The sequence below is a fragment of the Arvicola amphibius genome, chromosome 9 (assembly GCF_903992535.2).
Source record: "Arvicola amphibius chromosome 9, mArvAmp1.2, whole genome shotgun sequence".
Lineage (NCBI taxonomy): Eukaryota > Metazoa > Chordata > Mammalia > Rodentia > Cricetidae > Arvicola > Arvicola amphibius.
In genome coordinates, this window is record NC_052055.2 from 62948866 (window position 1) to 62974073 (window position 25208).

The following is a 25208-nucleotide window of genomic DNA, read 5'->3' on the forward strand; positions in this document are numbered from 1 at the left end:
TTCAATTTCTGCCTGTAAGGACTCTATCATTCTTCTATTGTCCAACCACGTTATAATGAAAAAATAAAAATAAGAAAGATACCAAGCCCTGTAAATATCCAACCAAAGAAAACCTCATTTGCTTCCTACCATAACTCAGTCATTGTGCAATCAAACAAGCTAAAAAATTTTTCAACGGTGATATTATCAGACATTTTCAATCAGATCTGTATTTATTTTTATGTATTTATATACAAAATGGTACCAGGAACTGAGGCGGTGCATGGGCATGTAGAGAGACTGGCAGGGTAAGAACTGTGCTGAGAGGGTGTAAACTGCTATCTGCAAGGCTGGAGAGGACAGGAGGGGGGGTGGCCCGAAGCTCTGGGCAGGCACGTGGTGGGACCGCAGGACCAGGCACATCTAGAGCCTGGACTCTGTCCTCAGCCTGTGTAAGCGCAGGCAGCTGAGAACGCAAGCAGCTCCTGGGGGGAAAAATAACTGCGTGCGGGCGACCCACTGAATTAAAATCAGCTGAATTAAAATCAACATCGGATCCCCACAGCGCAATAGCGGCGCAAATGGCAGTTCTCCCACGATGCTGGGGAGGGCGAAAACCGCTCATCAGTTGTTAAACTGCCCAAGCTCACTGCGGTGACCGCTGAGTCAAACAAATCCCAACGCCCTGTGGCGGGCCTCAGGAGCTGAAGGCTCCCATAAGCTCCAGTTGGACGCCAAATGAAGCGTGGAGGTCGGGTGTCAATGGGAAATAACCAAAACTAGCCTTGTCCAAAACAATCAGCTTTAATAAAGGAAGGAAGTGGGGCAAACCTACAAAGCCAGGGTTCCAGAGAAGAGCAGGGAACCAAGAGGGAGGAGCTTACCCAAACCTGGTTCTTTTAAAGGTATTTTTTGCCCTGGAGCGGCCACGCCCCTCAGACAAGGGATTTATCAGCCTCCCCAACAGTGGTGCTTCCACCATTTTTAAAATGGAGAAAGGCAGAGACAGCATCCAGAGCAGCTGCAACCACGCTGCTTATCATTTTAAAAGCTCTTCAAGACAGTAGAGAATTACTGATAATGCAATAAAGACAGATACAAACATGAAAGAACTCTACATGGGTCACAGTGTTGGATAAATGTATGTAGGATTGGGAGAGAGAAGAAAAAGTGTATAGAGAGTTGAAAAAGAAAAAATGTCTTTAAAGAGACAGAGTATGGACAGTCATATATTAAAAGGAGTAAAGAAAAATAAGCCATGTAAATATGGACTATACACAGAGAGTCTGGATTATGTATATTATTGTGTTTTCTTTAAATTTTTTGACTGTGAAGGAGCTAAGTACAGAGAGACATTTTATTGTATGGGCTGCTAAGCTAAACCAGCATGTGTATTATAAAGGTATCATGATTTCCAAATTTGGGTCTAAGGATATGTTGCTTTGGAAAAGAGGTTCTTCTCTTGTTTCCACAGAGGATGAGAACTTTTGGATTGCTTCCAGACTAGTGTAGTTTGTTAGACCACAACTCCCTGAAAGGTCAGCATAAACACCCTCAAAAAATTTCTTTGTTCAACTGCTGACTGAGATGAACCTAGCACACAGGATACACCATGAGAAACCTGATTAACAGCACCTTCAAACAGCAGGAGCCATATATGCCCATATTCACAAATATTATTTGTAAATGCTTCTTATATTTAAAGGGTGATACGCTATGGATCTTGGTTTATTGATACAAATTTAAGGTCAATTTTGTTATATGTATATGTTTTTCTGATCTTGATTAAGGTATTGTGTTTGTGTAGCTCATTTAAAAATGTAATGTATAATTAAGAAATTAATTATAATAGTCAAGCTTATAGTCATGTTAGATTTTCTAGATGTACAGATATGCATTTCAGTTAAATGGGTATTCTTCAAATCTTTCAGAGACCTTCAGAATATGGCATTTAAAATATTTTTAGTAACTTAGGACTTTTCATGACAATGCAACACATTTGCTCCTGACAGCACCAATTACTTTGAGAGGAAGATGGGCATTGAAGATGCTCCTTAGCCATTTGAGAAGAAACTGCTGTTGCTTAGACTTAACTGAACATGCAGGACCTACAGAGAGATGACTGCTAATCTTGCCTAAAGGTGAGATGATCCTTTAGGGTTCCTGTTTCATGAAAGAGTCTGCTAGACACTCTGCCAGACACAGAAAAATGTAAAGAACAAACTGCCAGTATAGGTGGAATTGGTTTTGAAATTTCCTGCTTCATGGAAAAGTCTGCTGGATACTCTGGGCCTGTAGGCTGAAGATTGATGCCCTAATGGTATAGAAGATCTTGGGTGACTGTCCAGGTAGCATGATTTTTCTGTTAATTCTAGAAGTTGGAAGTTGCTTACAATATACTTCCTGTTTACTTAGGTAATATTATATCCTTCTGGAGTCTTTGATGGAGTTGAAGTTTATAGTTATAGTTTTCCTTAGTTTTGATAAAAGATAAAGTAGATATAAACATGGTAATTGTAATTCTTGCTTGATACCTGTTTTGTAATATGTAGTTTTGCTATATTAAAGTTAAAACCTTCCTTTTTGTTTAAACAGAAAAGGGGAAATGGTGTAGGAGGTCCTTCTGTCTATGTGCTGCTTTCATTGGTTAATAAAGGAACTGCATTGGGCCTATAACTGTAGGGGAACAGAGCTAGGTGGGGAAAACTAAACAGAATGCTGGAAGAAAGAAGGCAGAGTCAGAGAGAGAGAGAGAGAGAGAGAGATGCCATGATCTGCCAATGGAGATAGATGTGCTAAAACTTTACTGGTAGGCCAAGACCTCATGGTGATACGCAGATTAATAGAAATGGGTTAAATTTATATGTAAGAGTTAACAAATAAGAAGCTAGAGCTAATGGGCCAAGCAGTGATTTAATTAATACAATATCTCTGTGGTTATTTCTAGTCTAAGCTAGCTGGGTGGCCAGGAAGAATAAGCACCCCTCCTTACAACACAAACTGGCGAATGAAATGGTTCAAGACTTGAAAATTGAAATAGTAATAATAAATAAAAACATAAATGGAGGCAATTCTGGAAATGGAAAATCTGGGTAAATGTCAGGAACTACAAGTGCAAGCATAACCGACAGATTACAAGAAGTGGATAAGGGAATATCAGGCATTGAGATATGATAGAGAAACTAGGCTCATTAGTCAAAGAAACTGTTAAATCCAACAAATTCTTAAAACAAAATATTGAGGAAATCTGGGTACCATGAATAATAGGGATAGAAGAAGAAGTCCAGCTCAAAGTTACAGAAAATATATTCAACAAAAATCATAGATGAAAACTTTCCCATCCTAAAGATAGACATGCCTATGAAATTTCAAGAAGCTTAGAGAACACCAAATAGAATTGACCAAAAAAAGGTTCCCCTTGCCACATAATAATCAAAACACTAAACATACAGAATAAAGAAAGACTATTAAGAGCTGCAATGGAAATAGGCCAAGTAACATATAAAGGCAGACCTATTAGAATTACATCTGACCCTGAAATCATGTAGGTCCTGGAAACATGTTCTGCAGCTAATAAGAGATCATTGATGCAAGCCCAGACTATTATACCCAGCCAAGATTTCAATCAACATAGATGGAAAAAATAAGATATTCCATGATAAAACCAGACTTAAATAATACCTAGCCACAAATCTAAGCCTAGACAGTATTAGAAGGAAAACTCCAAGCCAAGGAAATTAGCTATACCTACAAAAACACAGGCAATAGATAACCCCACTCCAACAAAAACCAGATAAGCAACACACACACACACACACACACACACACACACACACACACACAAACACCACCACCACTACAAACAAAACCAAAAATAACAGGAACAATTACTGGTCATTAATATCTCTTAATATCAATGGTCTCAATTTACCTATAAAAAGACACAGGCTAGCAGGATGGATATAAAAACAGGATATATCCTTCTGCTACACACAAGAAACATACCTCAACTACAAAGATAGACATTACCTAAAAATAAAGGGTTTGGAAAAGATTTTCCAATCAAATGGACCTAAGAAACAAAGTGATGTAGTTATCCTAATATGTAAGAAAATAGACTTCAACCTAAAATTAATCAAAAGAGATAAAGAACTTTTCATATTTGTCACAGGAAAAATTATCAAAATGAAGTCTCAATTCTGAGCATCTGTCTCCCAAATACAATGTCACCCACATGTGTAAAAGAAACATTACTAAAGTTTAATCATACATCAAACCTTACACACCAAAAGGTCCAAGAATGTAAAAATGTAGATACCACAAATAAGAATGTAGAAATAAAAAAATAAAAAGTTGTAAGCCCAGAATAATAAGAACAGACAGACTGCCAGTAGCTTTCTTAGCAGCTTAAGGACTAACTATTAACAGTGGGTCACTTTGCTTTATAACCCAATGCTCTATTTACAAGGCCAAAGCATCTCACTGCAAACTGAGAGCCTAACACCCACAGCCATTCTTGATTAATGATGGATATGAGCTAAGTTAACTTTTAGGAGATAGCTGTATGACCTCTGGTTTATGCATTATCTGGGCTATGTGAAACTGGCAGCATCAAAGGGGAGAGCACAGGGCATTAGTAAACACCACCTGGAAGTACCAAGGAAGATAACAGATCAAGTAAAAAAAAAAAAAACTAGTTTAACTGAAAAACTCTGTTAATGACGATTGTAAAGTCTGGCAATCTGTATCTGAGTTTTACCTTGAGATTGTAAAAATTCTTTTTTCAGACTTAATGTTCAGACTACTTTGTTCGGACTACTGTAAGAAGGTGGGCTCAGAAACTGGCCTCTGCTACAGCCTTACTGTTATGATTTTTTTTTGTTTTTCGAGACAGGGTTTCTATGTAGCTTTTGGAGCCTGTCCTGGATCTAGCTTTTGTAGACCAGGCTGGTCTTGAACTCACAGAGATCTGCTTGCCTCTACCTCCCGAGTGCTGGGATTAAAGGCTTGTGCCACCACTGCCCGGCCTGTTATGATTTTTAAAAAATGCTGCAAGATTCCCAGCAAGATTCCCCTATAATTCTTAATACCTATATAGCTTAAAGACTAAGACTTCATATTACAATATTAAACAATCTTGAAACAACTTATCAGCAAATGAGGACAATGACACCAAAACATAAACAATGTTTAAAGTATTTTGATCATAGATAGGAATGTATAGTGATATATAATAAGTATATCCTAATTTGTATTAGGATACAAAATGTCTTAAACAAAAGTAGTAGCATTCATGCAAAATAACTTTGCCTAGGTGTACAAATATTACAGACAGATACAGGAGCATATTCAATATAATTTGAATTTATATCAATATATAAATGAATCTGTACTAATGCAAATTGCCTATAATTAATAGGTCATAAATATTTTCTATTACTCACTATTATTATTGTGAGTGAGCTCACACCAGTCTACCTATTATCCCATCCAATTTTCCTTTTTTTAAAAGATCCCTGAGCCTACATAATTTCCACCCCAGACCCCAACACGATACCAATTATAATCAACCCCTAATTGGTGTTCCTAACCTTGAAGACAAACTTTGCTGGGAGAGGGGATGTTGTCTTCTAGAAATACTTCCAGCTGTCATGGTGGCAATGTTCTTTCTATGGGATCCTGTAAAAGGAAAATGATGGTTAAGTTTCAATATTACTGTCTGGTATTATTGCAAACAGTCTCTAAGTAGTCAAAAGAGCTTTTCTGAGGCTTTTCTGAGGTTCCTATTCAAAGTTCAGGCCAGAACATTGTAAAAAGGTGCACCATTTCAGTTAAGCAAGTTGGAACCATCTTGTGATGAAGGATTCTCATTGGCTAATAAACAAACTGCCTTGGCTTTTTGATAGGGCAAGATTTAGATAGGTGGAGTAGACAGAACAGGAAAAAGGAAGTGAGGTAGATGGCTCAGACAGTTGCCCTGCCTCTCCTCTCTGGGGCAGACTGCCGTGCCTCTCCTCAGGGAGCCAGACGTGATGGAGCCAGCCACCAGCTCAGACATGCTGAATCTTTCCCAGTAAGACACCACTCGTGGTGTTACACAGATTGTTAGATATGGGTTAGTCAAGATGTGAGTAAGAGGCTGAAACTAATGGGTCAGGCAGTGTTTAAAAGAATACAGTTTCCATGTAATTATTTTGGGGCATAAGCTAGCCAGTGGCCTGGAGCCGGGCGGGACGAAAAGCAGGCCTGCCTGCCGATAATCACTACAATCTTGAGTATCTGGCACTCAAAATTAGTCTTAAAGTAGCATTATCAGCATCATGATGTCATATCAACCACGTGGCATCATTTTTTGTTGGGCCACATCTTCTTCCTGGAAGCTTCAAAGATTACTGCAGGAAAATTCATTGTTTATTGTGTAAAACTTAAACATTATTTATATAGACATATATTCAATGAAAGGTACAATGGAGACAAAATAGGTATGGAGAAAAGTAAATTTTTTCCTAAATTCATTCTTTTTACTATGCCATACAAGATAGCTTCTGACATGAGACAGAAACTCTGAAATGCTAAATTTTTCTTTTAACAACATGCTTGGATTTAGAGAAGGGTAACCATTGTCCAACTGTAAAGCAAACTTTGAATTTTAAGTAAGTCATGACTATTATTCTACTTGGCAGTACACACACACACACACACACACACACACACACCCTGCAGATAAACTGTCCTCATAAGTCACAATTCTCTTTACTTGGTGATCCTTTCTGAATAATTATATTTTCCTCTTTAGGCATTCAAACATCCAGGGTCTCTTGATTTTTTTGAAGATAAATATTTTCCTGCAAAGACAAGAACAGAACACTGCTCCAACCCTTATAAGGTTTTTTCCCCACATGTATAGTTGTCATCTCTGTATGGTTGACCTCTTTCTCAAGAGGTTTCTGTTTTTCAAACCGAATCTTTATTAATTTTGATAGTATCCATAACTTTTCTTCTCCCATGGAAACAAGAGTGAAACCCTTTCCCCAGCACAGCACATCTCCTGGTTTCCATTGTGAGGTCAACACATCCTTAAAACATACCAGCTGATTTCATTCAAAAGTGTTTTTCTTGTTCTATTATTCAATGTCTCTCTATAGCTATTGTTCTTTTCTCATTAGTGTTAAGAAAATTCAAAGTTAATAAAGCATTATGCAATCTATTTCTGGGGGTATTTTTCATCTCTTTCTGTTTGTTTAACATATCTTTTAAAGTTTGAATTGTGCTTTCTATAACTGCCTGATCTATAGGATTTTTTGGTATACCTGTAATATGCTTTATATTATAATAAGCAAAAAACTGTTTCATTATCTTAGAGACATATGCTGGACCATTGCATTATTGGTCTTTATTTCTTCAGTTATACCCATGAAGGCCATAACTTCTAATAAATATGTGTTTACTGAATCAGCCTTTTCTGAGCTCAAAGAAGTTGCCCATTGAAAACCTGAATAAGGGTCAATTGTGCGGTGTAATTATTTTAATTTTCAAAATCTACAAAGTAGAACACATCCATCCTCCAGATTTTAGTTCTTTGAGTACCCTTTGGGTTACTCCCTGCCCATAGTTGTGTTTGGTTATTGAAAGAACAAGTAGGGTATCTCTTTATAATCTCCTTAGCTTGTTGCCATATAGGAGAAAACTCTTTAAACCTTTGCTATTGACATGGTGTTTCTTTTTATTAAGTTCTCAGGCCTTCAGCATATTTCCAATTAATAATCGATCAATTTCTGCATTACATTGTGCTAGAGGATCTGGCAGTTCCATATAGGATCAGATGTGTGTTATGTATATGGGCAAAGCCTATTCCTGATTATATCTTGAACCTGTTTGAATAATGAAGTCAATTCTGTATCATCTGGTATAAATTCAGTTGTTTTAATATGCCAAACAACTCTTTCTGCATATTGCAAATCAGTAACTATATTGAGAGGTTCTTTAAAATCCCTTAGTACCATGAAAATAGCATATAATTTTGCCTTTTGGACAGAATTATAAGGGCTTTGTTCCACCTTACTTAAATATTTTGATTTGTAACTTTCCTTTTCTGATTTATTTGTATCAGTATAGAATGTATGGGCTCCAGTTATTGGTGTGTCATATACAATTAAGGGAAGGATCTAACTAGTTCTCTTTATAAGGTTAATGCTATCACTTTTTGGATAATTGCTATCAATCTCCTAAAAATTTAGCACAAGCTCCTTGCCATGGTTCATTGTCTTTCTACTTTTTAAATTTTATCAGTAGTAAAAGGCACTACAATCTCGGATGGACCTATTCCTGCTAGTTCATGAAGCCTCAATTTTCCTTTTATTATTAATTCAGAGACCTTTTCCACATAAGGTTTTAATTTTTTACTCGTTTTATGTGGTAAAAAGATCCATACTAAGATAATATCTTCCCTTTTCATTAAAATTCTTGTAGGGGAAATTGGAAGGCAATATGACTAAAATGCAATTAATATTCTGATTCACCTGATTTACCTGTGCCTCCTGTAATTTATCTTCAACCAAAGTTAATTCTTTGTCAGCTTCAGCTGTTAATTCCCTGGGACTATTTAAGTCTTTGACACCATCTAGCGTTTTGTTTAAAGGAATTATTAGATCAGGTGTTATCCCAACAGCTGGTCATAGACTGGAAATGTCTCCTAAAAATCTTTGAAAGCCATTAAGAGTCCAGAATGGGTCTCTCCTAATTTGTGCCTTTTGTGTTCTAATTTTCTGTGAGCCTATTTTATAATCTAGGTAATTAACAGAATTGCATTTTTAGGTGCAATTTATAATCCCCATTTTGGCAAACTTTTTTTTTTACTTCTTCAAACATTCTTTCTAAAGTATCTATGTTTGAATCAGATAACAAAATGTCATCCATGTAATGGTAAATTATAGATTTAGGAAATCAAATTGCAAAGTATTAGCACAGGATGAGGCTATTGAGCATTCCCTGTGGTAGAATGGTCCATTGATATCTCATAGTAGGCCGAGAATTATTACAAGTAGGCAATAAAGGCAAACTTTTCTCTGTACTTTTCTTGTAAAACTATAGTGAAGAAACCATCTTTTAAATTAATAACTATAAGAAAACAATTTAAATCAATAACTATAAGAATTCCAGATTATAGAGGACCCATAGGATGAATTACCTTGTTGACAGCTCTTAGATGTGTCACCATTAGCCATTTTCCAGATTTCTTTTTAACAACTTACTGCTTGCTTAATTTCTTTTAGATCATTCATACCTATAGGTTTCCATCTACATTCTTTGCATCCTTTTTTGTATTTTTAACCTGATGTGCTTTTAGAGGTGATTACATGGTAGGAAGATAAAACTCTGGGGAAGTTATCACTGACTCTGCCAGGTACTGGCAATATTAAATCCTGTCTTTGTACCTTATCTCCTTGCTCATCGGCTCTAATGAGCTGATTTTAAATCATTTTAAATCTCTTTAACCTATCATAACTTTTTAACAGATTTTGATTGTCAAATTCAATAGTAAGAATTCTTTCAGATAAGTTCTCAGTACCCTTTGACCTCAACTAAATTTTGTCTGTTAAATTAATGTTTTCCTTTTCAATGGTATTAACTTCTTTATCTAACTTTTGATTTTTGATGGTATTAATTCTGTCAACTAGCTGTTCATTATTAATCTGTAAAGACTGTATCATTTCTAAAAGTGCTCGATTCTTGGCTCTGCTATCAAACCATTTTTTAAGGATATAATTTAAAAAACAAAACCAAGTCCCATTATCCAATAGGTGGATGTATAAGAAAAACCATAGAAGCCTTGCAGAATACCATTTATAGTATAAACAAAAAGGTTATTAAATTTCTGAATGGTACTATTGTCTGCAATTATATAACTTTCAAGTTTATTTATCTATTTATTAATCAAATAGTTACCTTTGTTATGTGATTTCAGTAATTTGTTGTATGTGTAATAATATTTATTGGCAAAGGGGTGTCAACGGTTGCAGCCACATGGTGAAGAGACATGACATAGTAGCACAAACAGTCCCACAACACTGTTTGTGTGTGTTGGTGCCTGGTTAAATACTGACAAATATGCTTTGCTTGACAAATTAAGAGCAATTAAATCAACTCTGTACATGGAGCAAAGAGCCTAGAGCTTGCAAGCATGGAATGAAAATTGGAACTTGTGCAAGTTGCTGTGTGGCAGGGATGGCAGGGTTGTAGCAAAAAACTGCTTAGTAGGTGAAATCAAGATGGGCAAGTGGGGGTGGGAGACCTTCTGGGCCATAAATCTCTTGGGCCTTTTAGGCTGGTCCACCCAGTAGGCATAGAGTTGGGATTCACATGGACTCCAGATGAGGATGGATGCTATAAAGTGATTCTACACTGCTCAGAATTGAGTATAATAAAGGGTTATTTATTTATGAGTAGACTCACAGATCACAGTCTTTTACACAAACAGGGAACAGAAACCAATCCCAGTAGTCAGTACAGAGAGTGTGTGCCAGCTTTATGGCTGCATTTATAGTATAAGAGACCACACCCAAGAAGGCTATTAGTTGAAGGAGTTCCCACAGCAAAAGTAGGCAGAGACTATGGCACAAAGCAGAGTTGAGTACTGAGCATATTCTTACACTACTTCCTGGCTATATGTAGGTTCTGCTTTTCTATTAACTCCTGGGGGGTCTCTATCCAACTTCAGGAATACTTTTTAAAGAGGAGCTGATGTAAGGCAAATGAGCTTTAGATCAGAACTAGGTACTTGAGAAAAATGGGGGTGGTGTGGGAGGATTGTCAGCATGATATTCCTGGCAGGAATGTCACAATGACCATGAAACCAAAGTCCCGAGTGCCTACCTAGAGCCTTTACCCCTACTGACCATTGTTCATGGTACTGGAAGGTACTCTGCATGCCACAAGAGGATAAAGATAAACTCCAAGACATCTACCAACACTTTGATTGGCAATGGTGGCCTTCTTACAAGATACATTGGTGCAATAGTAGCACAAAACTACTTTTAGTTGGGGGTAACCAACTTATATCTGATGGGACTTAAGGTCTACCCCAGGAGATAGAATCCATCTCACACTTCTCTGGTACCCAGAACCTGAAAACACACAGGTCATGGACCTAGTAAAAACCAAAACTAATATGATAAAAGAAGTTGGTAAAAATGATTTCTAATGATATTATTCTAAATTTATAGATCAATAACTTGCTCAGCCATCACAAAATAAGCCTTCTTTTGCAGTAGATGGGGGAAATAAGGGAGACCCATAACTGGACAATGTGAAATGTGTGAGAAACATTAGAACACTGAGTTCTAAATGGGATCTCTCCATCAAATCCCTGTCCTCTATATATTCCAGAAGAAGGGAGTATGGACTGAGGAAAAATAGATGAGAAGCAGAAGATAGAATCAGGAGGGCATCCAGTGAGTATGGTAATCATCCCCAAGGTTATTACTCACAGTCCTTATATGCCCCAATACAAAAGAGGAATGCACAAGACTTCTATGATACAAAAGAAAAGGAAGCATAATTACCTTCTTACATCTCAAAACACTTGGTAACCATGACCCAAGTCATCTTGTTGACTGACTTAAAAACAGCTTGGTATTGTCATCAAAACAGACAGGTGGATCAATGGAATCAAATTGAAGACCCTGATATTAATCCACACTCTTATGAACACCCGATTATTGACAAAGAAGTCAAAATTATACAATGGAAAAAAGAATCTTCAACAAATGGTGCTGGTATAACTGGATGTCCACATGTAGAATAATGCAAATAGATCCATATCTATACCCATACACAAAAACTCAAGTCTAAGTGTATCAAAGACCTCAACATAAACCTCTTTACACTGAACCTGATGGAAGAGAAAGTGGAAAACAGCCTTGAATGCATTGGCACAGGAGACTACTTCCTAAATATAAATCTAGTAGCACAGATTCTGAGAGCAACAATCAATAAATGGGGCATCCTTAAATCAAGAAGCTTCTGTGAGGCAAAGGATATAGTCAATAACATAAAATGGCAGCCTACTGAATGGGAAAAGATCTTCACCAACCCCACATCTGAGAGAGGGCTGATCTCCAAAATATCAAAAGAACTCAAGAAATAAGACAAAAAGTATTAAATAATCCAATCAAAAAATGGGGTACAGATCTAACCAGAGAATTCTCAATAGAGAGATCTTAAATGGCTGAAAGATATTTAAGGAATAGCTCAATATCCTTAGTCACCAGGGAAATGCAAATCAAAACAAGTATGAGATACTACCTTATTCCTATCATAATAGCTAATATCAAAAACACTGGTGATAACTTATGCTGGAGAGGATGTGGAGTAAGGGGAATACTCTTCCACTGCTAGTAGGAATGCAAACTTGTACAGTCACTTTGGAAATCAGTCGGTGGTTTCTCTGAAAATTGGAAATCAATCTACCTCAAGACTCAGCAATACCACTCTTAGGAATATACCCAAGGATACACACTTATACCACAAGGAAATTTGCTCAACTGTGTTAATAGCAGCATTATTAATAATAGCCAGAACCTAAAAACAATCTAGATGCCCCTCAGCTGAATAATGGATAATGAAAATTTGGTACATTTACACAATGGAGTACTACTCAGTGGTAAAAAAAAAACAATGACATCTTGAAATTTGTGGATGGAATTAGAAAAAAAACATTACGAGAAAGGTAATCCAGACCCAGAAAGACAAACATGGTATGCATGCACACATAAGTGGATATTAGATGTAAATCAAAGAATAACTATGCTACAATCCACAGTCCCAGAGAAACTAAGAAAAAGGGAGACCCTAAGAGGGACACACATGGAGGGCTCCAGGAAAAAATAGTTAAGAGCTCCTGGGTAAACTTGGAGAGAGATAGAAGAGAAGGGATGGTAGATGAGAACATGAGGGATCAAGAAGATTGAGTTGGGGAAAGGATGGAGGAGGAGAGCAATGAACAACATATCTTGGTAGAGGGAACCATTATGGGAATAGGGAGAAACCTGGTATTAGAGAAATTTTCAGGACTCCACAAGAATGACCCCAGCTAAGACTCCTAGCAATAGTGGAGAGGGTATCTGAAAGGGTCTTCTCCTTTAGTCAGATTAATAAGTACCATAACTATCATCATAGATCCTACATCCAGGAACTGGTGGAAGCAGATTCAGTGACTCATAGCCAAGTACTCCAGTTGAACTCCTGGAGTTCAGCTGAAGAGAGGGAGGAGGAATCATATGAGCAAGGAGGGTCAAGAGCATAATGGAGAAAACCACAAAGACAACTGACCCAAGGTTGTTGGAACTTACGGACTATGAATGGACAGCTGGGAAACCTGCATGGGAACAAACCTCTGAATGTGGGTGACAGTTTTGTAGCTTGATCTGTTGGGGGGGGGGCGATCGCAGTGGCACTAGGACCTATCACAGTTGCATGAACTGACTCATTGTAGCCTATTCCCTATGTTGGGACACCTTACTCAGCCTTGATATGGGGGGGTAAAGGGACTTGGTCCTGCCTCATGTTGGTATGCCAAATTTTGTTGAGTCCCCAAAGAAGGCCTTACTGACTCTCAGGAGTGGATGAAAGTTGGGAAGAGGAGGAGAGGATACAGAAGAAAGGAAGGGGAACTGGTTGGTATGTAAAATAAAAAGTAAAATTTTAAAATAATAATAAAGTATTTTAATATATATTGATGTCTTGAGTGGTCCAATTTCTCTTCTTTCTTGGTTTTAGCATAAAAACTGAGAGGTTGACCAATGGAATTGAATCAAAGACCTGGATATTAACCCACACACCTATGAACACCTGATTTTTGACAAAGAAGCTAAAATTATACAATGGAAAAAAGAATGCATCTTCAACAAATGGTGCTGGCATAATTGGATGTCAACATGTAGAGAAATGAAAATAGATCCACATCTATTGCCATGCACAAAAGTCAAGTCCAAATGGATTAAAGACCTCAATATAAATCAGACCACACTGAACCTGATAGAAGAGAAAGTGGGAAGTAGTCTTTAATGCATGGGCACAGGAGATCACATCCTAAATATAACCCTAGTAGCACAGACACTGAGAGTAACAATAAATAAATGGGACCTCCTGAAACTGAGAAGCTTCTGTAAAGTAAAGAACACAGTCAATAAGACAAAAAGGCAGCCTAGTGAATGGAAAAATATCTTCACCAATCCCATATTAGACAAAATATATGAAGAACTCAAGAAATTAGGCGTTAAAATTTTAAATTACCCAATTAAAATGGGGGTACAGAACTAAATAGAGAATTCTCAACAGAAGAATCTCCAATGGCCAAAAGATACTTAAGGAAATGTTCAACATCCTTAGCTATCAGGGAAATGCAAATCAAAATAACTCTGAGATACCATATTACACCTGTCAGAATGGCTAAGATCAAAAAGATTAATGATAGCTTATGCTGGACAGGATGAAGAGTAAGGGGAACACTCATCCATTGCTGGTGAGAATGCAAACTTGTATAACCACTTTGGAAATCAGTATGATGGTTTCTCAGAAAATTGGGAATCAGTCTACCTCAAGTCCCAGCAATACCACTTGGGTATATAACCAAAAGATGCCCAATCACACTACATAAGCATTTGTTCAACTATGTTCATAGCAGCACTATTTGTAATAACCAGAACCTGGAAACAACATAGATGCACCTCAACTGAAGAATGGATAAAGAAAATGAGGTACATTTACACATTAGAGTACTTCTTAGTGGTAAAAAAACAATGATATCTTGAATTTGGCATGCAAATGGACGGAATTAGAAAACACTATTCTGAGTGAGGTAACCCAGACCCAAAAAGATGATAAGTGGATACTAGCTATAAACAAATGACATTGAGCCTATATAGTTCATGATCCTAGAGAAGCTAAGTAATAAAGTGAACCCAAAGAAAAACATATATAAACCCACCGGAAAATTGGAAATGGACAAGATTGCCTGACAAAATTGGGAGCAGAGGGGTGGAGTGAGAAAGGAGAGTAGAAGGGGAAGAGGAGAAGAAAGGGGGAGGGTTGAAGAGAACTTGAGGGAATGGGATAGTTGAGGTGGAGGAAGGACAGAGATGAGAGCAAAGAAAGAGATATCTTGATTGAGGGAGCAATTATAGGTTTAGCAGAAACCTGGGTCTAGAAAAACTCTCAGGAATCCACAAGGATGACCCCACCTAAGACCCTAAGTAATAGAGGAGAGAAGGCCCAATCTTGACTTTCCCTGTAATCAGACTGATGATTATCTTAAATATCACCATAGAACCTTCATCTAGCAACTGATGGAAACAGAGGTAGAGACCCATATTGGAACACTGGACTGAGCTCTCAAAGTCCAGTTGAAGAGTGGAAGGGTGAGAATATGAGCAAAGAGGTCAAGAGTATGATGCATTTACCCACTGAAACAGTTTACCTGAGCTAAAAGGAGCTCATCAACTCCAGCCAGACTGGGAAAGAGCAAGCATTGGACCAAATTAGTCCCTCTGAATATGGTTGAGAGCTGCATGGCTGGGGCCAACTGAGAGGCCACTAGCAATGGCACCAGGATTTATCCCTACTGCATGTACTGTGTTTTTTGGATCCTAATATCTTTGGATGTGTACCTTGCTCAGCCTAGATATAGCAGGGAGGGCCTTGGACCTTCCACAAAGCAATGTGCCTGCTCTGAGGATCAGAAGGGGGTGGGGTGGGAGGATGTGGGAAGAGAGGAGGGAGTGGGAACTTGCATTGGCATTTTTTAAAAAAATCTAATAAATTAAAAATATAAGTTAAAAATAATAATTTATTTTTATTTTATATGTATGAGTGTTTATCTGCAAATGTATATGTGTACCATAAGTATTTGTGTGTCTACAGAGTTCAGAAAAGGATGTTGGAACTGGAATTACAGATGATTATGAACCACTGTATGGATAGTGGAAACCAAACTTAGGTTCTCTGCAAGAGCAGTAAGTGTTCATGATCTCCAAGCCTAACAGTCATAGTTTTAATGATCAAAAAATATGTCCTAAATGAGCATCAACCAACTGAGTGCCACTATGGTGGTTAAAGAATCTGACTAATCTATGTGTTATGATCAGCAAGTCAAAAGTAAAGACAAAGTCTTCAAATCTGCAGACATAGGGTCCTGGGAAACAGATCTTGAGACTCAGTTGATGGATGTTGGTAGACAAGGAAAGTGAAGATAGATAGGCTCTATACGATGTTTGGTTTTTATTCCCAGAAGACATTGTAAAAAGAAAGGTGGGAAAGCATGGGGGAAGGTATCAAATCAAGACCAATAGGAGATAGGGAAGAATTAAAGGACCCAATGAAACACCCAACCAAGAGTCTGTTTACCAGAGACCTGCTTTATGATCCCTCCCAACCAGATGGGAGCTGTTGACAATAAATATGTTACCCTTTCTTTTTCTGTATTCAGATCTTCTGTCTTTCCCAGGATTAAATTTTATATCCATATCATTAAATGAACTCATTAATCCCCTAGACTACTACTAGCACTCCCAAGACAAATGATGAATATGATTCTAGTGGAGCCAATAAAGCAACTAAGGGACCAAGCTATTATCACATAAAACATCCATCCTAATTATGTGTTTTGTTTCAAAACTTGCCATGATGACTACCAGGAGGACAGTTATAAGTGAAAAAATTTGGGGGACTTAATCACTTTAGTCAGTCAAAGAAATAACATGCTAGTAAAAATTTCACTGAATGAGAGCTTTTGTGAAAACGTTAACATAGCCTTTGTTCTTGAGTCAGGAAACAGGACATTCTATCAAGGAAACAGGCCATTTCTGTGGATTCAGTGCTTTTGGGGAGGGTAAAAAAATGTTGATATATGGAATTTTAATGAGCCTTTCTAGAAAAAAGAACTTAGTCTATGAAACAAAACCTGTGATTGGTAATGGAGCAGGGCCCATTCGGTAGTCTAGACATTGAGGGACACTTGATGTCACACATTAAACAGAACTGTGGAGGAAACTCAGCGTTTTGTCTCATTTACTCATTTACTCACTGCCATCTGATGCTATTGTTTTATGAGTTTGGTCAACCCCCTGAACTCACTTGCTACCTTGATTCAGTCTTCAGACCTCCAAGCCCAGTTCCCTGTGTCAGACCTGTAGCCAGATTCAGGAGCTTTGGTAATCACTGTCACCTTTAATTTGCTAAACAAAAATAATTCAGAAGAATTTGGAAGAATAAAACTGAGCACTTAAACCAAGGAAGTGTTTGGTATAGGAAAGTGCAGGCCTTTGTAATATGCCTAATAATTATGTCTAATTTAATAACATAAAACAGTCTTTCAGATAAAATTATAGAAAGTCTAATCATTAAAAAAGAGCTCAAGGAAGTATCAGAAAATAGTTGACATTTCCAATGGATTACCTAAAAAAAATATAAAGATCCAAACATGAAAAACAAAACCATTTTGGTGCTGCTCATAACTATCATTTATTTGATGAACAATAAAAGTTTGGGATGAGGGAGGGAGAGGAGTCAGGGTAAATAGTTGGAGGAAATCAAATCAAGGATTTTCTAGTGTAGTCCAGAAATATCAATAGCAGAAGTTACAACTCATCCCAGGAAAGGTATATCTTTTTTCACTTTTTCAATAATTTTACTGATAACTGTAAAAAGAGAAAAAAGAAGTTATTTTGAGACTTCATGGGTTTTTTTTTTTTACCCTGAAGAGGGACTACTAACACTACTAAGTTCAGCAGAAGCAAGAGAAATATGGAATTTTCATCCCTCAAAGGTAAAACTCACAGATGTGGTAGTAAAGGTCTGGAATCCCAACCCTCAGAAGTTAGAGGCAGAAAGGTGAAGAATTCATGGGTAGTCTAAGCTACAAAGTGAGGCACTGTCTCAAAAATAAATAAGCCAATCAACCTTCATTTCCCATCCTAAATATTTGGATATGTAGCCTAGGTTGGTGTCATTAGGCTGAATGTTTCACAGAGTTCAAAAGTAGGATGATTCGGATTAATTTTTTCAGTTAGTACGCAAAACAATCTAGGTTTTCTGATAAGGAAATTATGATCATACACTCACTCAGCATCTACCCAGCACATATCAATGATCAAGATGTCAAATCACATCCTTGACATGACAAAGGAGAAGAAATTCTTGAAAAAGATTCCTCAGCACCTCATCCTCTGAGGGCAAACATCATCTTCTGTCACTACCCTTTCTCCCAGAGAAAAGTTGCTCACTGGAAGCCCATCAGTCTTTCATTTTACAATGTTTATTTTCTAGGATAATTTCCTAGAGATTTTATCCACATGATATATCTGAATTTTATAAATATGATTTTTAATATTTTATAAATGAGTTTTATAAATAGAAAATAAAATAATTATTATTTCTTTAAAGTTGAAGGGGTATGGAAAACTCCAAATAGAAAACCACTCCTAGAAATCTCTTGATTTATGCTGGAGCAGTCATCCATGAAAAACCTCATCAAAAAGTCCTTTTCTATTTTTATTTTTATAATAGCCTTCAAAGAAAATATAACTTTTATTTAAGAAAAAGAAAATCTCTGCACAGTTGCCAAGCTACATCAAGACATTTTACCCTTTCAATGTTTTCTGCTTAATACACATGTCCTTTCAATGAATCCTGCTGCTGCAGGAGTGATGTAGTTAAAATTGATAAACTTCTGAGTTTAAATTGATCAAATAGATAAAATTGATAGACTTGTCAACCTGATTTTTCTGGCACTTATATAGACAACACAGTGGGTTTAGGAAAGAAGAATGAAGCAAAGGTTCGCCCTCCTTCTCTTTACTCAACCCCATGTCTTCCCTAAAAAAGTACAGCTTACTGTGACCATGGGAACCTAAGGAATCTAAGAGTCACATAAAGAACAAAATTAATTTTTTTTTTTTTTTACCGATTTTTCCTTTGTCAATGATGCTTTCTTTGGGCTTTTCTTCAGTGACTTCTGCATTGTTTTCTTCTGCCTGAGTTTGTTCAGGGGCGGCGTCAGTGACCTCATCTGCAGATCCAGCTTCAGTCCCAGATTCAGTGTTGCTGGTTTCTTCTGCTGTCGCAGATTCAGTGTTGCTGGTTTCTTCTGCTGTCGCAGATTCAGTGTTGCTGGTTTCTTCTGCGGCACTTGTAGAAGCAGCTGAAATTAGGAAAAGCTCCAGGTGAGATACTGACTCTTCTTTAGAATGATAGTGGTCCCAACCGGGATTGTGCATCCATTCCTTATTCTCAACTCATTAAGTCTGTCATATATTCAATTTATCATATATGTTCTTGCTTCATCTTTCATAACCTCATAACTTCCTTGGGCAACGACACTGACCTAAGACACAAGCAAGTACTTTGTGACAGGAATGGACCCAAAATTTAAAACCATGCTAGTCACAGACACTATTGACCAAAATTCCCAAGCAATAGCTTCCAGTGCCAATTCCAAGAAGGGAAACAAACATTATTCTGAGACTAGCATGGCTGTGCCATTGCTCATGCAAAGCACAGTCCCTTGCTTCTACCTCAGCTCACCCTGGCATATATTCCCGTGCCCTCACTCCACAGCACCTTCAGGAATTTGTTGTCTGTTCCAACGGCAATTGATTTCTTTCTACACATGAGCTATATATTCAGTCCTTCAACTTGTGAAAGGCTCTCCATGTGCTCACATATAATACTCGAATCACAGTATCAGACTTCATGGCTTTGTACATACTGCATAGAACAATAAACACCCAGAGTTCCTCTAAGTCCAAGTTAGAGACTAATTATTTTTATATAAGAAATAAAATTGTATCTTTATATTCAAAATAATTTTGTAATAAGGAATGCAATTTTCTTTACTAAAATTTTCTCAAAACTCAGAACATGCACATGACATTGGCTTCTATGAGTCTGTGAAGGGAAAATGGAAAATGTAGGAAGGTAATAAAGACTCAGGTAACTTAGACCTAGGCTCACCAGTATCAGAAGTGCCAGGACTCTCTGTGCCTGCGTCCTCTGAAAGAAAAGAAGCAAATAAGACAGAAGAACTTAAAATTTAATGGGATGGAGAATGTGAGCACTACTACAGACATTCACAACTGGAAAGCCTTGGTCTTGAGCTGAAGGAAGTATATACACAGATAATAGAAAAACCTTTGAAATCTAATATGTAGTCAGTTTTGCTTCCCCAAAATAAGTCTTTAATCACTTTCTCAAGTGTAACTTATTGACAATGCACTTGAGTGCCACATATACAGTAGAGAGAAGACTAGACTGAATTAGAAATCCCTGTGGAGTCAACTTACCTACCACATGTCAAAATGTACATGGCTGTCAGTAAGATTGCTTAGTAAATAAAAGCCCTTCTCTTACAAGTTGGATTATATGAGTTAAATTATATAGTCAAAGGAGATAACGGATACCTGAAATCTGTCTCTAACCTCCTGACATGCACCATGATATATATTTGAGACCCTGACATCATCTCCCCCCTCACTCTCACATACATAACACCATATACACAAACAATAGTAATAATTATAATGATGATAATGATAAAAAAACTGCTTAAGTGTAAAAATTACAGGTAAAACACCATGTACTAGATAGGACAGGGAGTAGCTGCATGTAGGCATCCATAAATTTATGTCTCACAGAGTACATATCTTATATATTGTAAATTAAGTAAGAATTTTTACTTACGGCAAGAGACCAGGATAGTGGAGACACCAAGCAACACAAGGAGTACCAGGAGCTTCATGGTGACAAGTGAAAGAGCAGGCAACACACAAGATCAAGCTCCAACACTAGGAGAAAAGGAAGACTGTTGATTCCAGGGTTCCATGTCATGGGATTATATGTGGAGAGCTCACCAATCAGAAGCTGCCACAACCTGGTAAGTGAATAACAGGAAATAATTGGAAGTAGAACAAATGAGAATCAACCACACAGCCAGAGGCCATTTAGAAAGGTCATTCCTTCCAATGTTTGACAAATCCTTAATTCTGACAACTTAGGTTCCAGTCAAGCCGTAGTCTAATAAGTAAATTCTGGGTTTCTCTCGTTTGAGATGTGGGGCTTCCATCCATACTTTTAAATTCTTCCAGCAAGTTGAAGATGTTCATGTAGTCTTCCTGTTGTCTGCACTGCTCCTATCAAACCAGCAGAAATTAGAAACTTATAGAATCTTCAGCTTTATGTCTCCTTCAAGGGAGTAATCATGGTAGAGCAGCTGAATCCAAGTGTTATTCAGAGCCAGACAGGCTATGAAGTCTTCAAACCATAGTGTTCCCACAGTATATTCAGTGAGGGTCTTCTGGTCACACAAAGAGTGTGATCCCAACACTGGATTTCAGCAATTCTTGAAAAACATTCAAAATCTAAGAGCAAAAGGACAGGAAATAAAATTAGCATTTTTAATGCCTGTATCCACTGAGTCAGTCATTCATTAAGTTTTTTCTCTCTCTCTTTCTCTCTCTCTCTCTCTCTCTCTCTCTCTCTCTCTCTCTCTCTCTCATCTTCCCCTTTTTTATTTCTTTTGTCTTTAACATGGGATCTTTCATAGCCAAAGCTAGTTTCAAATGTCAGACCCTCTTACCTCTGTCTCTTAATGCTGAGATTAAAGGTATATGTCACCATACCCAGACTTAAAATTATGTCTAGGCACTATGATAGCTACTAGGAAAATTGTAGAAAACCAAGCACAAAAATACTTCAAGGTGTACATACTTTAAACAACAATAACAACAGCAAGAATCCAAAAGCCAAACCAAATCAAACTAAAGTAAAAAATCTAGTACATTGGAAAAAAAAGAAACAAAGAGAGGATAAAAAATTCAGTGTGGCAAATATGAAGGAAAATATTACATCAGAAATATGTGTGCAAAATTAAAGGAGGTAAAATGACTATGTGAGGGGAGGAAAAGATCTAGGAGGGAAGGAAGAAAAGGGGGGCCATGTAATCTATGTGTTATGAGAGTGTATGTGGGGACCGTGTGGAGAAGAGAAGGCATCATTGAGGGAGTCAATGATGTGTGGCTGTGGAATAAAGAACAAAGTACAGGACTTCTGAGTAAGGTGGCAAGTTAGGTAGCCTAACGTGTGCTCCATGAAAGAAAATAGGATTATGATCAGTAGTTTTTATTTCTACCAGAGATTTTGGTAATCTCTGCGAGAACCACGCAGGGGTGGAAGTGAACTGTGCCCAGCTGCAGCATGCATCTTTGCAAACTACCAAAGAGGTGCTCTACCTTCCCTTCCCACACCACTCTGCAGCACACAAATGCGACAGGAACCAGCTGGAGAGAGATGGGACAGCTGTGGAAATGTAACTGGGAGCTGAAACAAGACGACAAAAAGGAGGGTGTACTGCAAAGGTGCAGTCTGAACTGTGCCCTGCCATGTTTCTAGTTCTGCTTCTTTCCATTCGGCTACCTTCCCCCATCTGGCTTAGTTCAAATAATATAAATAGCTCTAGCTATTTCGATTGGCACAGATAATACAATTTTGTTCTTTATATGGTGAAATAATATTCCATTTTGTGTCTTTTCTTTATCTACATATCCGTCAAGTGATTCTGGATTGCTCATCTTTCTTAGCTGTTATGGAACAAAGCTACCACAATAATAAGAGTGCAGGTCTCTCTGATTCACAGATTTCATTCCCTTTGGATATGCTGCAGTTGTTTGATAGCTGATTCATGAGGTATTTGTATTTTTAGATTTTTTAAAAAATCCTCCTAAAAAACTAAAAAAAATAAAAAAAAAAAAAAAAAACTAAAAAAAAAAAAAAAAAAAAAAAAAAAAAAATCCTCCTGACTGTAATCCATAATGGTTGTACATACTTGTGTTCTTATTGTGGATTGTAGTTCATTTTCTCCTGCACATCCTTGCCATAATTTGGTAATTATGAGATAGGATATTAACCATTTTGAGAAGGAATTATGTCTCATTGTTGTTTTGAATTTTATTCTCAGGTAGGGATATTGGTTATATTTTAATAGTGTTGACCACTGGTATATCATCTTTTGAATATGCATTCAGATTATTTACTAATTTTTAATTATAATATTTTATTGTTATTGATTTCCAATTTCTTTTACAGTCTCTATGTTACTCTTTTGTGAGATAGTTTTAAAATGTTAGCTGGGCAGTGGTGGCACACCTTTAATCCCAGCACTCAGGAGGCAGAGGCAGGTGGATCTCTATGAGTTCAAGGCCTGCTGGCTTTACAGAGTGAGTTCCAGGACAGCCAGGGCTGAACAGAGAAACCCTGTCTCAGAAAACAAAACTAAACTAAACAAAATGATTTTCTCCTGTTCTGAAGCAGTGGGAAGGCTCTCTGCTTGAATTCTCTGCTGGGCAGTGCCTCTCCACGTTCTGTGTCTTCCTCCATGTTCTGTAGTCAAGCTTCACTCTTGCCACATAATTGCACTCCTACAGTTCTTGCATCTTTTGTCCCAAATCTTGCTCAAAAGCCTGAGCGATGTTTTGGTCTATTTTCTTTATAAATATTAAAGAATTTTTATTGGCTTTGAGATACCAAAAACTGAGCAAATGTATGTTACTAGGGCAAGTTATTCTTTTTTTTTTCCTCATGGTTTATTTTTTTTTTATATTTAAAAATTTCCATCTCCTTCCCTCCTCCTCCCCCCTCCCTCCGCTCCTCCTCCCCCCTTCCCTCCCCTCCTTCCCCCCTTTCCCTCCCCTTCCCTCCACCCATACCTCCCCTCCCTCCCTCTCAAGGCCAAGGAGCCATCAGGGTTCCCCACTCTATGCTAAGTCCAAGGTCCTCCCAACTCCCCCCAGGTCCAGGAAGGTGGTCGACCAAGCTGAGAAGGCTCCCACAGAGCCCGTCCATGCAGAAGAATCAGAGCCCAGCGCCAATGTCCTTTGCTTCTCAGTCAGCCCCCACTGTTGGCCACATTCAGAGAGACGGGTTTGGTCGCATGATCCATCAGTCCCATTCCAACTGGAGTTGGTGATCTCCCTTTAGTTCTGTCCCACCGTCTCCATGAGTGAACGCACCCCTCACGTTCCTGACTTTCTCCCTCATGTTCTCGCTCCTTCTGCTCCTCATCAGGACCTTGGGAGCTCAGTCCAGTGCTCCAATGTGGGGCTCAGTCACCTTCCCCATCTGTCGCCAGCTGGAGGTTCCCTCACGGTCCTGACTTTCTTTCTCATGTTCTCCCTCCTTCTGCTCCTCATCAGGACCTTGGGAGCTCAGTCCGGTGCTCCAATGTGGGGCTCTGTCATTTTCTTCATCTATCGTCAGGTGGAGGTTCTATAGTGATATGCAAGAAATTCATCAGTATGGCTATAGGAACTGGCCTTTTCAGGCTCCCTCTCCTCAGCTGCCCAAGGAACTAACTGGGGGCGTCTCCCTGGAAACCTGGGAACCCCTCTAGGGTCAAGTCTCTTGACAACCCTCAGGTAGCTCCTTAAATTAAGATATATGCTTCCCTGCTCCCATATCCACCCTTCCTATATCCCAAGCACCCCATTCCTCCGAGCTCCCCCCGTTCTCCCCTTCACGTTTTTCTCTCCCCATCTTCCCTTGGCCCAGTCTCGCCCAACCCTCAAGTTCCCAATTTTGCCTGGCGATCGTGTCTACTTCCAATATCCAGGAGGATTACTATATCTTTTTTTGGGAGTTCACCTTCTTATTATCTTCTCAAGGATCCCAAATTTATAGGCTCGATGTCCTTTAATTATGGCCAGAAACCGATTATGAGTGAGTACATCCCATGTTCATCTTTTTGGGTCTGGGTTACCTCACTCAGAATAGTGTTTTCTATTTCCATCCATTTGCCTGCAAAATTCAAGATGCCATTGTTTGAGAAAACAAGATATTCCAGGACAAAAGTTATTCTTTAGAATAAATATTGTTTTAAATTTATTATTATTAATTATTATTATTATTATTATTGTGTGTGTGTGTGTATCAGGAGACAACTTGCAGGATTCAGGATCTTGTGGATCAAACTCTTCTCAGACTTTTGTAGCAAGCATTCTTACCCTCTGAGCCATCTCACTAGATCAGAGCCAATCATTTTCAACATGTGAAATCTGAATTTTTATATAAAATAAGTTGTTATTATTTTTATAGTATACCTTTGAATAATTTTTATGAGATGATAAAATTATATTAACATTTATTAAAAAGTCATAGATGTATCAACACATCAGCAGTTGACTGCT